Below are 18,319 nucleotides of genomic sequence, written 5' to 3'. Positions count from 1 at the left end.
TATCGCGATGCATTCATCTCTAGATATCAGATTAACACACATACATGACGACGACTCAAGACAAGAACGCATTATCATCGGAGGCTCCACTTGCCATGTCACCGTCGAACGCAATGTTCGCTCCGACCTCGACACCACACTTCCAAAGCCTTGTATGGATTCTCTAGCTAGATCTTGTTCTTTCAAATTATTAGATCTTTGAGATTGAGTCTTTTTTCATCAAATATGTAGACTTGGCTAGAGGGTCGACTGCTCCTGATATGGACCATCCACAAGGAACAATAGGGCACCCTCAATATGGCATGAGTGTCCTCCAGCAACATGCTTCCATCTTTGATCAAGATGACAATGGAATAGTCATCTTTCGGCGCCAGGGCTTACGTTGTCTAACAATGACAGCAGACTCAATTACGAGAAATGTATTTCTCGCATTTGGTATTTCTCGCATTTGGTATTCTCGCATTTGGTATTTCTCGCATTTAGTATTTCTCGCATTTGGTATTTTTCATATTCTTCGGCCACGAACCCTAAATTTAGGGTTCTCATATAAATACTCTATAATTTAGATTTTCAAATGAAATTGTCAATTTTGAAATATGGATTCTTCAGATTTTGATGATATTGTTTGAGATGCAGATTTGCGTCAACTGGGTTTCAATATTATTGTATCTCTTGTAATGTCTATGTTTATAAACGGAGCTATGAGTTATCCTTCTCTTCCTGTGAGTATTTTCTGGTTTTAAATCAACCAATCTTGTGAAATTGTATCCATTTCTAACATATTTTGTGATGGATGAAGGGATGGATACCTTCTCCATTCCTTCTTATATACAGAGCCAACATCCATAAAGTCAAACATGGAAGTGATTCTGGAACTTATGATACAGAAGGAAGGTACATGCCGGTGAACTTTGAGAACATGTTTAGCAAGTATGCACTCATTATACCTAATAGGCTCACTTTTGGGGAGATGTGGGCGATGACTGAAGCAAATCGAGTAGCATTGGACTTCTTTGGATGGTATGTATGAACTATGAACTAGAAAGAAGAGATTTTTGTTTTCCTTTGGTATTATTGTAATATTGAAATCGCTAAACAGGTTTGCGGCTAAGGTGGAGTGGATAATGTTGTATGTTCTAGCTCGGGATAGTGAAGGAATGTTGTCTAAAGAGGCAGTAAGGTGTTTTGATGGGAGTTTGTTTGATTACATTGCAAAGATGCAGATGAGCGAAGGGAAGATGTACTAAGAAGAAGACGAAGAACTTCTTAATCTTGTTTGGTGATAATAATAATGATAATAAAGTGTACTACCAGACAAGAAGAAAACAAAGTTTTTTCTGCATTGTGTTTCAATATATTATATGTTGCAGCAATATATCTTGTTACCACCATTATCTCAAATCTTAAAGAGGAATGATCCAACTTGTAATGAGCAAAGCATATGCATAAAACCAAAACCAAGTCAATAAAAATCACAAGAATTGAAAGGGTATATGATTCTAATCTTAGTTGTGAATCAAAAAACAAAATTGACAAGTTTTTAAAAGCAAAAGAGTCCCCCGTCTTTATCAGACAATAACATTGGCAGCACTTGCAATTTTGGGTCATAAATAAGCACATTCCTTCCCAATTGGACCAGTAATGGCAGAACCTGGTGTTTTTACCATTAAACAAATAATTGTGAGTGAATGAATGAGGCTTAAAGATGATATAGTAATTTAACACATTTTGAGACATTTTTTACCTTTCATTTCTCCCTTAAGATTCACTATCACACCAGCATTATCTGCATAGTAACAACATATTTATCAACCAAGATATTTACATATTACAATCAACAAATTTCATATATAAAAAAGACCGAGAAGTAGGTAAGACTTAGAACGCAAATAAGTGAGTATAGTGTTTCTAAATACATCATTCATCATACCATAAACTCTATTCATTATCCCTAATACTCTTTCTTTAATATCTTAGTGGGTATATACAATACCCAAATACCCTTGAAAACTAATACTAAAGAAAAACTATTTCTAAATCTTCAGCATAACAAATAAGGGATTGTATCAATCAGATCGTGAAAAGAGTGGGTTCTTATCTAACTGTTCTAGTAAAGAATAACAAAAAATTGGTTAAACAAGTAACAAGTTATAACACAAAACAAAATCAGAATCCACTAAATCACCTTCAAAATACATGAACACTCCATCCTTTCGGCGCCAGGACTTGCGTAGTCTAACAATGACAACAAGCATGACCTTCTTTCTCAAATTAGGTTTCCCTTTCTTCATCGTCGCCATAACTATATCTCCCACACAAGCAGACGACAATCGATTCAAACGACCCTTGATCCCCTTCACTGATATGATGTAGAGATTCTTCGCGCCGGTATTTTTGGTACAGTTGACCGTAGCCGCCACAGGAAGACCTAGTGACATGCGAAACTTGTTTCTTGCCGATCCTCCGCGACCTGAAACATGTTGTTTTTCAACATTTAATTACTATCAAGTATCAAGCATGTAGTTAACGGAGAATTGTATAGAAGATGAAAACACTAACCTTGCTTCGATATTTTGGCAGCTTCAGAATACAAGGACAATGTGAAATTAGGGTTTTAGAGTATTTATATGAAAACCCTAAATTTAGGGTTCGTGGCCGGATAATATTTACCAAATACGAGAAATACCAAATGCGAGAAATAACAAATACGAGAAATACATTTCTCGTAATTAAGCTTGCTGTCATTGTTAGACAACGCAAGCCCTGGCGCCGAAAGATGACTATTCCATTATCATCTTGATCAAAGAAGGAAGCATGTTGCTGGAGGACACTCATGCCATATTGAGGGTGCCCTATTGTTCCTTGTGGATGGTCCATATCAGGAGCAGTCGACCCTCTAGCCAAGTCTGCATATTTGATGAAAAAAGACCCAATCTCAAAGATCTAATAATTTGAAAGAACAAAATCTATCTAGGGAATACATATAAGGCTTTGGAAGTGTGGTGTCGAGGTCGGAGCGAACATTGCGTTCGACGGTGACGGGGCAAGTGGAGCCTCCGATGATAAGGCGTTCTTGTCTTGAGTCGTCGTCATGTATGTGTGATAATCTGATATCCAGAGATGAATGCATCGCGATAGCGTCCTCCATTGGAGATTGTTCATTCGTAGTTTATTGTAGATCGATTCGAAACCCTCCGTTTTCATATATTTTACAAATGTCTGAATCTCAATATATACTCAGATATACCAAATGCGAGAAATACCAAATGCGAGAAATACCAAATACGAGAAATACCAAATGCGAGAAATACATTTCTCGTAATTGAGCCAAATGCGAGAAATACATTTCTCGTAATTGAGCGGTAAAACAGGCGCGCGAGGGTATTACAGACTTTTCATAGGGCAAAAAGGCCTTTTTTGCCAACTTTATCAATTGTGGGCCTTTTTTGGAATTAGACCTCTTATGAGGGCCATTTCATCAAATTTCCCGAAAATCTGAGATTCACATTAATTAAGAAAAATAAATTTATTGATTGGATCCAAACCCTTGAAAGTGTTTTAAATAAGGCACAAAAATAATTAATGGGTTAATCCAAACCAAATTTTAGTAATGAGAGGTCCATTAGAGAAACATACGATATTGGTGTTCAAATACATGAATGAGATGATTGAATGATCGAAATAAGATCATGAGATTAGTAATTAGAGGCAAGTGAGAACAAATTATATTAGTTATTAAATATGTGAATGAGAGTTAACTAAAGTGAAAGCGAGGTCACGAGACGGAGGTTGATTGAATTGGTGGTTGATTTGTGGAAGTGAGAAAAATAGATCGGTAACAAAAGATATTAATGGTTAAATATACGAATAATATTGGTTAATCGAAATGTGAAAAGTGAGGTCACGAGATGAGATTTCGATTGGATTGGTTGTTGGTTTTGCCGAATTAAGGGTAAAGACATCGATAATGATATGAGATGATTGAAGTGTAAAATAATCAAAGAGAGGTAAGTGATGATGAGATGGTTTGTTTACCAAAGTGAGGTAAAAGAGGTTGATAATATTGAGATGTTTGGGGGTGTAGAAGTGTGAGGTCACGATATTAGTAATATGAGACGTCTATTATTGTGGTTAATTAGATTGTTGGTTGACCGAAGTGAAGGTAAGAGATCGGTGAGTGACTAGATGGTTGGTAACGTTGAGAGGTTTGAGTGCAAAATATTTAAAGTGTGGTCACGAGATTATTAATATGAGAGGTGCATTGAAAAAAAAATATTGATAGTTAAAATGTGTGAATGAAATGGTTGGTTGACCGAAAATTAGTCATAAAAGGAACATGGGAGAACAATTGATATTGATGGTTAAAATATGTTAATGAGATTGATGACTAACTAAATTAAGGAGGTTGATGATTGACGAGATGGTTGGATGCAATAAAATGTTCGGGGTGAGGTTGTGAGACTAATAATATAAGAAGTCTATTGAAAAAATAATATTGGTGGTTAAAAGAACTAGAAACGAGTTTTACATTTGTTTGTAAAACAAAATTAAAGTACTAAAATTGTAATAGACAGAGATTAACAATCTAAAGTTTGAGCATTTAATAAAAAGAAAGTTGAATCTCAAATAACAACTGACCATCGTTTATGGAAAAGAAAATGGTGCATATTAAAAGCATTAAACATTATTGATTTGAGGAAACCGAGAAGAAGAGAAGCATGATAGTTTGTGTTACTTGTTTTGTCTATCTCCCTCTCATAAATTCTCGGAAAATTTGATGAAATGGCCCTACTAATAGCCTTAATTCCAAAAAAGGCACGTGTCTGATAATGTTTGCAAAATGGGCTTTTTTGCCTTGCGAAAAGTCTGTAAAAACCCTCACGCGCCTGATTTACCGCTCAAGTACGAGAAATGTTATTCACGTATTTCTTCTAAAACGCGTGAGTTGATTAACGCGTTTTAGATGAAAATACGTGAATGACATTTCTCGACTTTCCATTTACGGGAAATGCCATTCACGTGTTTCATCTAAAACGCGTTAATCAACTCATGCGTTTTATATGAAAATGTGTGAATGACATTTCTCGTCTTTCATCGTATATATAATTTTTTTTGCCCTAATTTAAAACAAAACCGATTCACGAATATCTATCGACTCTCTCACTTTCCCCACTCTGACTCCACTCTCAAACCCTACTCCCCTGAAGACCACGACCACGACCACGAGCAGTAGCTGACGACGACAACGACGACCACGACCTCTCCGTTTGAATTCGTGACCCACTACTCTTCGTTCTCCAAATGGGTATGTTTATTTTATGGTTTTTAGTGATTATGAATACTAGGTTGGTTATATTATAGTATAACTAGATTGTATTCGATAACTCTTGAATGAATGTGAATCAATACTATGTTATATTAGATGTTACGTGTATTTTAGTATAGCTCACTCACGCGTATTTCACTCACGCGTATTGTTTCCCACTCACGCGAAATACTCACTAAGGAGGAGTTTGTTGGTATGTTTTATGGAGATACAATATGTCAAGAATTGTCCACAAGTTTGCTTCAATGGACCTATTGGATAGGGGGCTCCTATCCCATTAGCTTTATTGAAGCAAACTTATGGAAAAATTGTTGCATTGAATTTCCTGAAACTCTACCAGCAAACTCCTCATCGGTTATGGTTTACGCCATCTTCAAAACGCAACAACCGAAGTAATTCTTGTAATGTTGTTGAACTGTTTTCAATTGCAGCTCAAGTACTTCTTTATTTTGATGGAGAGTGGAAAACTACGGATGATGTTACTCATTTTTATGCAATGTCAAACAGCGGTATGATTGTTCTCCAAAATTCTACTTATGCCCAATTAGTTGATCTAATCTATTCTGCTACTAATGTTGACAAATCTAGATATGATTTATTGCTTCAAGCCAAGTATAATGCTCCTTGCATGAATGTCAAATTTTATTATATAACTTATATCAAAAAAGATGTGGATGTGGAGTTCTTTTTACATGAAGCAGTTTCAGTCCACAACCGCACTACATTGTGTGTATCCTTAGTAGGGAAGTCACTACCTAGAAATCCAACAAACCTAACTCAAGAAAGTGTAGTGGTTCCATAAATTGATGATCCTGACGTATTCCCGAAGCAGCGGGAGGTTTTCTTTGAAACTAAAAATGACATTGAAGATGAACCATGTTTGCGTCTGAATGAGGGGATGATGATTGGGTTCCTTTTACCCAACCTAATAGTGCTGATTGGGTTGCTAGTACCAATCCATGCAGTGTTTGGGTTCCTAGTACACAACCAAACAATGTTGTTGCTCGTACTCAACCAAGCTGCAGTGATTGGGTTGCTAGTAACATACCAAGTAGTGAAAATCCGATACATGAGACATTAACTTGCGAAATCGGATTGGAAGTCAGTTCGTTATTTGAGAATAAAAAAGAACTTCAACTGAGGTTACATAAATATGTGATGGCTAATCATTTTGAATTCAAAGTGGAGAAGTCAAAAAAAATCTTTGGTGTGTGAAATGTTTGGATAAGAATTGCAAGTGGAGATTGCGTGCTGTGAAAGAAAAATATCCTCGGAGATGTTTGAGATTCGTAAATTTGTAAAAGATCATACATGTTCAATTGTGAAGAGGAAAGAGAATCAAAGGCAAACACCAACATGGGTTTTTGGCGAATTCATGAAGAGCAAGTACATGGACCATCACCATGATCACATGCCCAATAAAATAATGGAAGACATATAGAGAACTTATGGAATAAAGATGACTTATAATAAGGCTTGGAGGTCTAGAGAAAAAGACCCTAATGGCGGTGCGAGGAACTGTAGAAGATTCCTATGGTAAATTGCCATCATACCTGTACATGTCGGAAAAGAATAATTCGGGTACCATAACAGACCTCCAGACGGATGAGCATGGCCATTTCAGGTATATGTTCATGTCCCTAAGCCTTGTTGAGTTATGGAGCCTACACTTATAATAAACTCTACATTGTTAATTAGAGTTTATTGGGTTTTCTTTTTTTGGTTTTGGGCTTGGGCCTGACCAAAGTTATTTAGGTTTATTACCTGAATGTTTACCCTATAAATATGTGATTATTAAGGGTTTACATGGTTGAGACAGAATTCTAGAGAGATAAAGTGTGAGGCAAAAACTTTGTATTCCTTCTTCTTCTTCATAGTAAATCTGGTGGTGGCTAAAGTGGATGTAGCTCAATTTGAGTGAACCACTATAAATCTGTGTGTTCTTGCGTTCTTCTTTCTTGTGTTTTTACATATTGTTTTCAAGCAGGTCGGATTTGGGAGATACAAATCCTAACAACTGGTATCAGAGCAGGTGGTCTAAATCTGAGCATTGGAAACAATGGCAAGTGAGAACAGTATAGGACATGGAATTGGAAGATTTGATGGGACAGATTATGCCTTCCAGAGAATGCAGATTGAAGATTATCTCTATGGAAAGAAGCTTCATGTTCCTTTGAGTGAGAAACCAGAGAAGATGGATGAAGCTGAATGGAAACTCCTTGATAGACGGGTTTTGGAGTTGTCTGATTGACGCTAGCCAAGACAGTTGCTCACAATGTAGCAAAGGAGAAGACCACCATGGGTCTGATAAAAGCTCTTTCTGATATGTATGAGAAACCATCTGCTAACAACATGGTACACTTAATGAAAAGACTCTTTTACTTAAGAATGGTTGATGGTACTTCTGTCACTACTCATTTGAATGAATTCAATACAATTGTGAATCAATTGCTATCTGGTGAGATTGATTTTGGGGATGAAGTTAGTGCCCTGATTTTGTTAGCATCTCTACCAAATAGTTGGGAACCTATGAGGGCAGCAATTAGTAATTCAGTTAGAAATGCTAAACTGAAATTTGTTGAAGTTACAGATCGTATTCTTGCTGAAGAGGTTCGTAAAATTGATTCTGGTGAAACATTCAAAGGTTCTGCTCTGAATGTGGAAAACAGGGGAAGAGGTAATGATAGAAATTTCAACCGAGGTAAGAGCAGATCTATGTCAAGGAGCAGGAGAAGTCAGTCCAAGTCTGGGCGGACATTTGAGTGTTGGAATTGCGGTAAATAGGGTCATTTAAAGAGGAACTGGAAAGCACCGAAGAAAAATGGTGATGATAAAAATGATGCAGCCAACGTTGTTACAGAATCTGTCACTGATGCGTTACTTCTGTCTGTTGATAGCCCGATAGATTCATGGGTTTTGGACTCGGGAGCGTCTTTCCACACCACTGCCCACAAAGAATTAATGGAGAATTATGTGGCTGGAAACTGTGGGAAAGTTTAGCTCGCAGATGGTGAGCCACTGGATATTGTTGGCATGGGGGACATCAAATTGAAGATGGAAAATGGTTCTGTTTGGAAGATTAATAAGGTGAGACACATTCCAAGTTTAATGCGCAATCTGATTTCTATTACACAACTTGATGAAGAAGGTCACAATTTCAGTTGTGGAAATGGTGCATGGAAGGTGACTAAAGGAGCAATTGTTGTTGCTCGAGGTCACAAAACTGGAACGTTATACACGACTTCAACTTGCAGAGAAACAGTTGCTGCTGTAGTTGATGACTCGAAGAACAGTGAGCTATGGCATTGCAGGTTGGGCCATATGAGCAAAAAAGGGATGAAAATTCTTTTGAAGAATAGACAGATTCCAGAACTGAAGTCTGTTGAACATCAGTTCACTACAACAAAACATACTTTCAGCGACCCTTATATGCCAACCCATATTAAGCGTGAGTAAAAATTAAAAGAAAAAAACTTCTGCCAACATTTATATCTATCCCACCACCTTTATTTTTTTTATATACCAACTTTGTAACTTTGTTAAAACCTTATAATTTAAATATTCTAAATTTTAATAATTTTTATGTTTTATTTTTAAATTTTGTAAATATTTTATTTTAATATTTTATTTTTTTTTAAATTAAATTTGATTTAAAATTTTGTTAACATTAAAATTTAATTAATATTTTTTATATAACATAATTTTTAAACTTTTTATAGTATTATTAATATATGTCTTTTATTTAATTATTATTTAAAATTAATTAAATTAAAAGTAAAATATGAGAGAGTTTATTAGTCTTTGAAGTGTTAATATGACATTTATCCCACATCGGAGAAAAAGAAGAAGTTTTTGGTATATAAAATATGAGAGAGTTCATTAGTTTCTGAAGTGTTTTTAAGGTTATAATGTGTTGGACTATGTGTTCACCCTATTTGTTTTTAAGGTTATAAAATAATAACATCTAAAATGAAAATAGAAAAATACAAATTTTAAAAAAATAGTTTTAAAATAAAATAGACTTTTAGCGACGTTTTTTAATTTTTCCAACGCTTAAATAAGCGTTGTTAAAACTTTCGGCAACGCTTGTACCGACGCTTAAATAAGCGTGGTAAAAACTTGCGCCCACCCTGCTTCTGGCGACGCAATAATAAGTGTCGGTAATGTTTTTAGCGACGCTTTTAAAGGTTGGCAGAAGTCTTTTTATGCGTCGCCAAAAGTCATTTTTGTTGTAGTGGTTATGTGAAAACTGCATTCTTGGAAAACATAAACGAGTGAGTTTCTTAAAAACTGGGAAGGAGCTCAAGAAAGAAAGACTAGAGTTGGTACACACTGATGTGTGGGGACCTGCACCTGTTTCTTCTATTGGCGGATCATACTACTATGTGACTTTTATAGATGATTTAACAAGAAAAGTATGGGTTTACTTTATGAAGCACAAGTATGAAGTATTTGCTATTTTCAAGAAGTGGAAGGCTTTGGTTGAAAATGAAACAAATCAGAAAGTTAAGTGCTTGAGATCCGACAACGGAGGTGAATATATCAATTCAGATTTCAAAGAGTATTGTGCTGAGAATGGGATCAGTATGGTGAAGACTGTTCCCCGAACGCATCAAGAGAATGGAGTAGCTGAAAGAATGAATCAAACATTGAACGAGCGTGCTAGAAGCATGAGATTGCATGCAGGGCTGCCTAAAACCTTCTGGGCAGAAGCTATTAATACTGATGCCTATTTGATAAACATGGGACCCTTTGTTCCTCTTGAATTCAGAATTCCTGAAGAAGCTTGGAGCAATAAAAAGGTAAACCTTTCTTATTTGAAAGTGTTTGGTTGTTTATCATATGTTCATATTAATGAATGTGATAGGAGCAAGCTTGATCCAAAGTCTAATAAATGTTTTTTCATTGGTTATGGAGATATCGAGTTTGGTTATCGTTTCTGGGATAATCAAAATCGGAAGATCATTCGTAGCAGAAATGTTATCTTCAATGAATAGGTTCTCTACAAAGATTGTGTTGGGAAGACATCAGATGGTGATTCCAAGTTGGAAGAGACTGGTACAGTCGATTTGAGAGAATTTTTAGCTGAATATATACCGGTTGTCGAAGAAGAACAATGTGTTGTTGAAGATGAAATCGTTGAGAACATGGCCCTAGAGGTAAATCAGCAAACACCGGTTATATAGTTGAGAAGATCATCAAGGAATCGAAAACCAGTTGAGAGGTGGTCTCCATCTCTAAACTATATCTTGTTAACAGATAGAGGTGAACCTGAATGCTATGAGGAAGCAATACAATCTGATGAATCGGTTAAGTGGGAGTCTGCGATGAAAGATGAGATGGACTCTTTGATGTTGAATCAGACTTGGGAGCTCACTGAGCTACCAAAGGGAAAGAAAGCACTTCACAACAAATGGATCTTCAGGATTAAAGAAGAACATGATAAAACCATGAGGTACAAGGCAAGGTTGGTTGTGAAAAGATTTCAACAGAAAGAAGGTATTGACTATAATGAAATCTTCTCTCCAGTAGTTAAATTGATGACAATTAGAACTATTTTGAGTTTGGTTGTGAAAGAAGACCTTCATCTTCAACAAATGGATGTCAAAACTGCTTTTCTTCATAGTGATCTAGATGAAGAAATTTATATGCGACAACCAGAAGGATTTGAAATCAAAGGAAAAGATGAGCTTGTGTGCAAGCTTCAGAAAAGTCTGTATGGTTTGAAACAGGCTCCAATGCAATGGTACAAGAAGTTTGATAGCTTCGTGAAAAGTAACAATTTTTTGAGGTGTGAAGTTGATCATTGCTGCTATATCAAGAGATTTAATAAATCGTACATTATTCTGCTCCTCTACGTTGATGACATGTTGATTTCTAGAGCAAGCTTGTATGAGATTAACAAACTCAAGAAAGAGTTGTCTGAAAAGTTTACAATGAAGGATTTGGGTGCTGCTAAACAAATCATTGGGATGAGAATTTTTAGGGATGAAAAAGTTCTCAAGCTTTCACAAGAAGAATATGTGAAGAAAGTTCTTAGCAGGTTTAACTTGTATGATGCAAAACCAGTTACTACCCCCTTAGCTAATCACTTCAGACTATCTAAAGATCAGTCGCCTTCAACAGAGGAGGAGAAAAATTACATGACCACTATTCCGTATGCCTCTGCCATTGGTTGTATTATGTATGCGATGGTTTGCACAAGACCAGACATAGCACATGCAGTGGGAGTTGTTAGCAGGTTCATGAGCAACCTGGGTAGACAACATTGGGAAGCAGTAAAGTGGATACTACGATACTTAAGAGGAAGTACGAGTCTCGCTTTGTGTTTTCGAAAGTCTAATATGAGTTTGGAAGGATATGTTGATGCTGACAATGGTGGTGATGTTGATAGTAGGAATAGAACAACATGGTACATTTATACTTTGGGAGGTACTGCAATCAGTTGGGTTTCAAAATTTCATAAGATTGTTGCTCTTTCTAGTTATGAGGCAGAGTATGTTGCTGTGACAGAGGCTGCTAAGGAGATGATGTGGTTACAACCCTTTTTGCGAGAATTGGGTCAAGACTACGAGGGAAGTGTGTTGCGATGCGACAGTCAGAGTGTCATTCATTTGGCAAAGAATCTTGTTTATCATGGCAGGACGAAACATATACAGGTTCGTTATCATTTCATCCGGTCAGCTTTAGAAGATGGAGTATTAGCTCTTGAGAAGATTCCCGGGAGTGAGAATCCAGCTGATATGTTGATGAAAGCTGTGACAAATGAGAAACTGAAGTTGTGTGCAACTTCAGTTGGTCTTCTTCGTTAAGACACCGAATGGAAAGCCACTACCGATCGAGAGATGATGAAGTGAGTCTCCAAGTGGGAGATTGTTGAGTTATGGAGCCTACACTTATAATAAACTCTACATTGTTAATTAGAGTTTATTGGGTTTTCTTTTTTTGGTTTTGGGCTTGGGCCTGACCAAAGTTATTTAGGTTTATTACCTGAATGTTTACCCTATAAATATGTGATTATTAAGGGTTTACATGGTTGAGATAGAATTCTAGAGAGATAAAGTGTGAGGCAAAAACTTTGTATTCCTTCTTCTTCTTCATAATAAATCTGGTGGTGGCTGAAGTGGATGTAGCTCAATTTGAGTGAACCACTATAAATCTGTGTGTTCTTGTGTTCTTCTTTCTTGTGTTTTTACATATTGTTTTCAAGCAGGTCGGATTTGGGAGATACAAATCCTAACAGGCCTCTCAATTAGGGGTTTCAAAAACTGTTGTCGTCCGGTATTGTGTGTTGATGCCAATTTTCTTAAGCACAAGGTTGGAGGTCAGCTATTGGTTACGATAATATTTGATGCGAATGAACAACTCTATCATGTTGCATTCGGCGTTGTTGATTCAGAGAATAACAACTCTTGGACTTATTTCATGCAAAAACTTAGAGATGCAATTGGATTAATTGATGATCTCATCTTCGTATCCGATAGACACCCAAGCATCGCCAATGCCTTGTGCTCAGTTTTTTCAGAAGCATATCACAGTGCATGTACTTACCACATCAAGATGAATATTATGGCCAAATTTAAAACTGATCACTGTCACTCATTGAGAAATGCTTGCAAATTGACAGTTCTAAATACATTAATATGAAAAACATAATATAACAACTCAAGCAACATCAAAGAGTACATGAAAATGTCATTTCTTAACAAAAACATAACAAATGTCATTTTTCGTTTGTTAAGAACACTGATATACAAGAACATAACAAATGTCATTTATCGTTTGTTAAGAACACTGATATACGAGAAACGACACAATGCTCGTGAAATAATAAACGAGAAATGCATGCATGCAGAATAAGAACACTGATATAATACTCGTCATATACCCTAAAAGCATATACACACATAAATGAATATAAGATACATGAACCCTAAAAGCTAAATACATCAATATCCATCAATATAAACGGCGGAATATACATCGAAGAGAACATTACAGATTAAACAAAAACCTAAACCTAAACCTAAATCCTAAGCCCTAAACTCACCTGAATATATCAAAGAGACGGACGAACGAAGGACGGACGACGAACGATGATGTTGAAAGAAGTTGGAATGGAAAGTCGACAATTGTAAAGACGAAGTTTTGGAAGTCGGGGTGGGAGAGAGTCGATAGATATTCGTGAATCGGTTTTGTTTTAAATTAGGGCAAAAAAATTATATATACGATGAAATACGAGAAATGTTATTCACGCATTTTCATCTAAAAGCGTGAGTTGATTAACGCGTTTTAGATGAAACGCGTGAATGGCATTTCCCGTAAATAGAAAGTCGAGAAATGTCATTCACGCATTTTCATCTAAAACGCGTTAATCAACTCACGCTTTTTAGATGAAAATGCGTGAATAACATTTATCGTAATTGAATGGTAAATCAGGCGCGCAAGGGGTATTACAGACTTTTCGCAGGGCAAAAAGGCCCATTTTGCAAACTTTATCAGGCGCGGACTTTTTTTAGAATTAAGGCTATTAGTAGGGCATCTCATCAAATTTGCCTAAATTCTCAATGTTATATAAATACAATCTCATCTTCTTCTTTAGCTTAGACTTCATTTCCACCAATAATGGAATTCTCACTTTTGCATGCGTTTCTTACCCTTGAAACTAGATTAATCAGGGCAAAGTTTTAACATCTCTAGATGTAAAAACCTTTTAAGCACCATATATGGCACTTTTTCTTCTTCTACTACTAGCTTAAATGGTAAAATTGAAACTACCAACAATGGTGGGTGGTTCGATTGGTTCAAGCAGCATGGAAATCGGATCATTATTTCAACTAAGAATGTAATAACTCCAGTTGTGGAGATTGTGAGGGACTTCTTTCGAGGTTTGAACTCTAAATTTATTCTATTAAACTTATAAAGAAGATAACTAAATTTTGGTAATTGGATAATTTAAAACCAAATAAATGGCATTGAGATTTGAGATCATACATTTTTACCAAAAAAAATACAAATTAATTTAAAAAACATTATTTCATTTTTGTTAGCTAATCTTTATGAATTTTCTTTTCTATTAATCATCATCAATGATTGGTTGTTAGATGGTTTACCAAAATAAAAATTTAGGCTATGATTTTTGTTAGCTAATGTTTACTTATCAAGTTTTTTAATTTGGTCACATAAAATATTTGTTTATATCTTAATTGTTTGGAATTAGATGAGCCTTTGAAGCATATGCATTCGCACGTTAATTAAATGATCACATAGAAAATTTGCAATTATAAAATAATGGTTTTTCAAGAAACTATCAGTCAAGATCCCTTCTAAATAACCAATTTTTTTATTTATTAATTCTAGATAACATGCCAACATATAATAAATGAGAATAAGTTTATATATTTATATAAGTATTTTAGCATGCCAACCTAGGTAAAAGTGACGAATCTGATAGCTTCAAGGGTAGAAGTGACGAATCTAATAACTTCAAGGGTAAAAGTGACTAATCTAGTTTCAAGGGTAAAAGTGATTTATTAGGCGCCAACTTTTTTTAGAATTAAGGCTATTAGTAGGATTTGTTCTCTTTGGGTTTTTTAAAAATCCAACACAAATCAATTTCCAATCAATGACTTCTCAATAATCATATCATTTAATTTATTAACCAAAATATTAAAATATTCTATATTTTAAATTATTATTATTTATTTTATTTATATATACAAATACTCTTTATGTCTTTTTACCAAAAATAACCATTAACACCTCAAAATCATCACCAATCATTCTTTTTTCTCCCTCTAAGTTTTTTAAAAAACTCCAATCCAAACAAGGCCTAATAGCTTCAAGCGTAAAATTGATGAATATCGTATCTTCAATGGTAAAAGTGATCAATCTGCTAACCTCAAAGATGACAATTTGAAATTGTCTCGCGGTAATTGAATCGAATTGTTATCCTGTTTGAGACGGTTTTTCCCCGATCGGGGATAGGGCGGGAATGGTATTTGTGTCCTTCGTTCCGACCTTTCCCGATCTCATCCCGATTATGCCTCTAATACTATAAATACGATAAAATATATAAAATCACAAATATATTTAATTTATTTATTAATTATATTTAATAAAAATTGTAAGTTAATTTCTTTATAATAATATAAAATTTTAATATATATATTATATAAAAAAATTTGTTCATATAATTTTATTATATAACTTTTTAATTTTTAAAATAATATTTTATAAACAATGTCATGTGTATTCTCCGAAACTAAATGGACTGTAATGTTGTTAAAAAAATCCCAAAATAAAGACAGAACGGGGATAATAAATGCATTTTTAGTCCCGAATTGTCGCATTGAAACTTCAAGGTTAAAATTGATGAAACTAAGGTTAAAATTGATGAATTTGCTAGCTTTAAGGGTAAAAGTGATGAATCTGACAGCTTCAAGGGTAAAAGTGAGAATGGTAAATGGTGTTGGGAATTTTGATACGAAGATTACTTTTATATTGTAATCTAGCAATGTGAGATGGGTAAATTCACAGGTTATCCAAGTCTAAAACAAAAGATCAAACACAGAACAAAACAACACCAGATTTACGTGGAAAACCCTCTCAACCTGGAGGTTAAAAAACCACGGGGCCAACCAGCAAATTTCACTATAAACAAGAAACAAATACAAATGTTCTTCTCAACTTTAAACCCAAAGTTGAGGCATACAAACAGAGAAAACCAATTTCATTTAGACTCAAGCTAGTCTAGATATAAGACAACAAGAAATTAGAACCTAAAGGTGAAAATGTAAGAGATTTACTGCCTCCTTCTCTTCTTCTTCCTCAATTTCTTCTCCTCTGTTTCTTCTCTTTTTTTCAGAATGGTTTTTCTCTCTAGAAATAATAGAATGAGCAACATTCTTAGGTTTTGCTCATTTAATTAACTGTCTGATTGGGCTGAACAAAAAAAAGGCCCAACAAATGGTTGGCTTGGTTAGGTAGTTTAGTTAAAATGTTAAGAAATTGGGTCAAGGAACTTGGAAATTGGGTCAAGGAACTTGGAAACTGGGCCATTGCTTTAGCTAAGAATGTGATAGATCTGATTGGGCTGTTGTAGGAAAATGATTTGCTTATGGTTTATTCAAGTGTCTTCGTTCAATAAATTTTTGATATAATCGTATTTTGTGTTAAGTTTTGTTTTCAATAAATTTTTGATATAATCGTATTTTGTGTTAAGTTTTGTTTATGATGTTTGCTTACTCATTTTATTCAATAAAATTTTAGATAATCTTATTGTGTAGATAAATAGTTTTATGCACTGTTTATTTTAGAAAATTTATTTGACTATCTTCTAACATCGAAGATATTATAAACCCATAAAAAGTTAATCATTTGGAGAATAACAGTGCAATTAACAAACAAGTATAACATAAAATTTTATTTTAACGAATATTAAATCTTTAAAAACATTAATAAGTAAACTTATCGATTCCATGAGTTTTTCCGAGTAGAACTCATGTAGTGTAAAAGAATCGGTTGATGCGACCACTGAATGTCCTAATTGGAATAGAAACTAATAGACTCAATTCTAAACGTTGCAGTTCTAAACGTTGCAGTAAAAATCGTATAATTAATAATTTTAAAGTTTATACTAAAATTAAATATCTTACAAAAGAAAATTACAAAATGTGCATCGTATTTAATTGTTTTACCTTTATTTTTTGAATTGAAGAGTTATGTTGATCTTGAAAAGTTTTGACAAGTGTACGATCTTTGACAGGTATGTTATGGCTTTAGGGTGAACTTAAGTTCGGTTCGGATTGAGATTTTGAAAAAATTTAAAGATAAAAAAAAATAATAATTGGTGATGATTTTGAGGAGGTGATAATTATTTTGTGTAAAAAGACTTAAAGATTATTAATATATAAATAAAATAATAAAATAATAATTTAAAATAAATGGTATTTTAATATTTTGATTAATGAAATTAGTGATATAATTGTTTAGAAGTGATTAATTGAAAAATTAATTTTAAATAATTTTTTTTAAAAACCCAAAGAGAACATGTCCGTAGACTGTAATAAACAAAAATTATATATATATATTTTTTTTTTTTAAGGTAGGGAGATGTTATTATTCTTTATTTTTTTTTTTATCAATTTAATTTATTAGTTTTTTTTTATTTCTAAAAAAAATAACACAAAATCCAAGTTCATTCGCCTTAAGTCCAAATATTTTTTTTAGTTTTTTTTCAAGCTCATCTGTTACTAAACTTATGCTTTCAATAACATAAAAGAAATCATAAATACGACTGTTATTTCCAAATATATGAAATAAATATTGTGGATTTTTTTAATATTAAAAATTTAGTTATTGTTCTTCTCTCTCATATTGTATTCTTTACTTAATAGTTAACCGTGAGCTACTGATTTTATTTTATTTTATTTTGTTTCATATTTTTTATATATATTGTGTTATTTAATGTGAAAATATGTTGATATGTTTGTTTTTATAAGTTTATAGTCTTATTAAAACCTCATAGATAATTCAGGGATTCAGGGACTTTAACAGATTTATTACATTAATAAAAGGATTGAAGACTCTCAAAGTCTTTTACGTTTTTCTCAATCAGTTTCTTCATTCTTCTCCAACCTAATTTTACAACTCAATTCAAAGTTTAGAAACTTCACATGGTATCAGAGCTAGATGCTCGTCAAAATCAAGAAGACGAAGAAGAGACTCAGATTAACACCGACGATTCTTCTTCCAGCGATTACCTTTCATCTTCTTCAACAAATAGTTCGAATGACGAAAGATCAAGAATGTCTAGAAAGACGAAAATGATGTGCTAACGATGCGTAACTCAGATCATACAGGTGCGATTATATGTACTACTATTTTTAATGGTGGAAATTATATTGGCTGGAGTAGTGGTATGCGATTAGCGCTAGAAGCGAAATCAAAGTTAGGGTTTATTGATGGATCTTTAGTTGTACCAAAAGAATC

At 34.1% G+C, this 18,319-nt stretch overlaps 1 pseudogene; it reads left to right on the top strand.

Moving 5' to 3' along the window:
* The first annotated feature begins 44 nt into the window (after positions 1–44).
* On the top strand, positions 45–1,255 carry LOC124917493 (annotated as a pseudogene).
* The last annotated feature ends 17,064 nt before the right edge of the window (positions 1,256–18,319 follow it).

The sequence above is a fragment of the Impatiens glandulifera genome, unplaced genomic scaffold, assembly GCF_907164915.1.
Source record: "Impatiens glandulifera unplaced genomic scaffold, dImpGla2.1, whole genome shotgun sequence".
Classification (NCBI taxonomy): domain Eukaryota; kingdom Viridiplantae; phylum Streptophyta; class Magnoliopsida; order Ericales; family Balsaminaceae; genus Impatiens; species Impatiens glandulifera.
The sequence above is the reverse complement of the archived record's forward strand: the minus strand, read 5'-3'. Positions and strand labels throughout refer to the sequence as shown.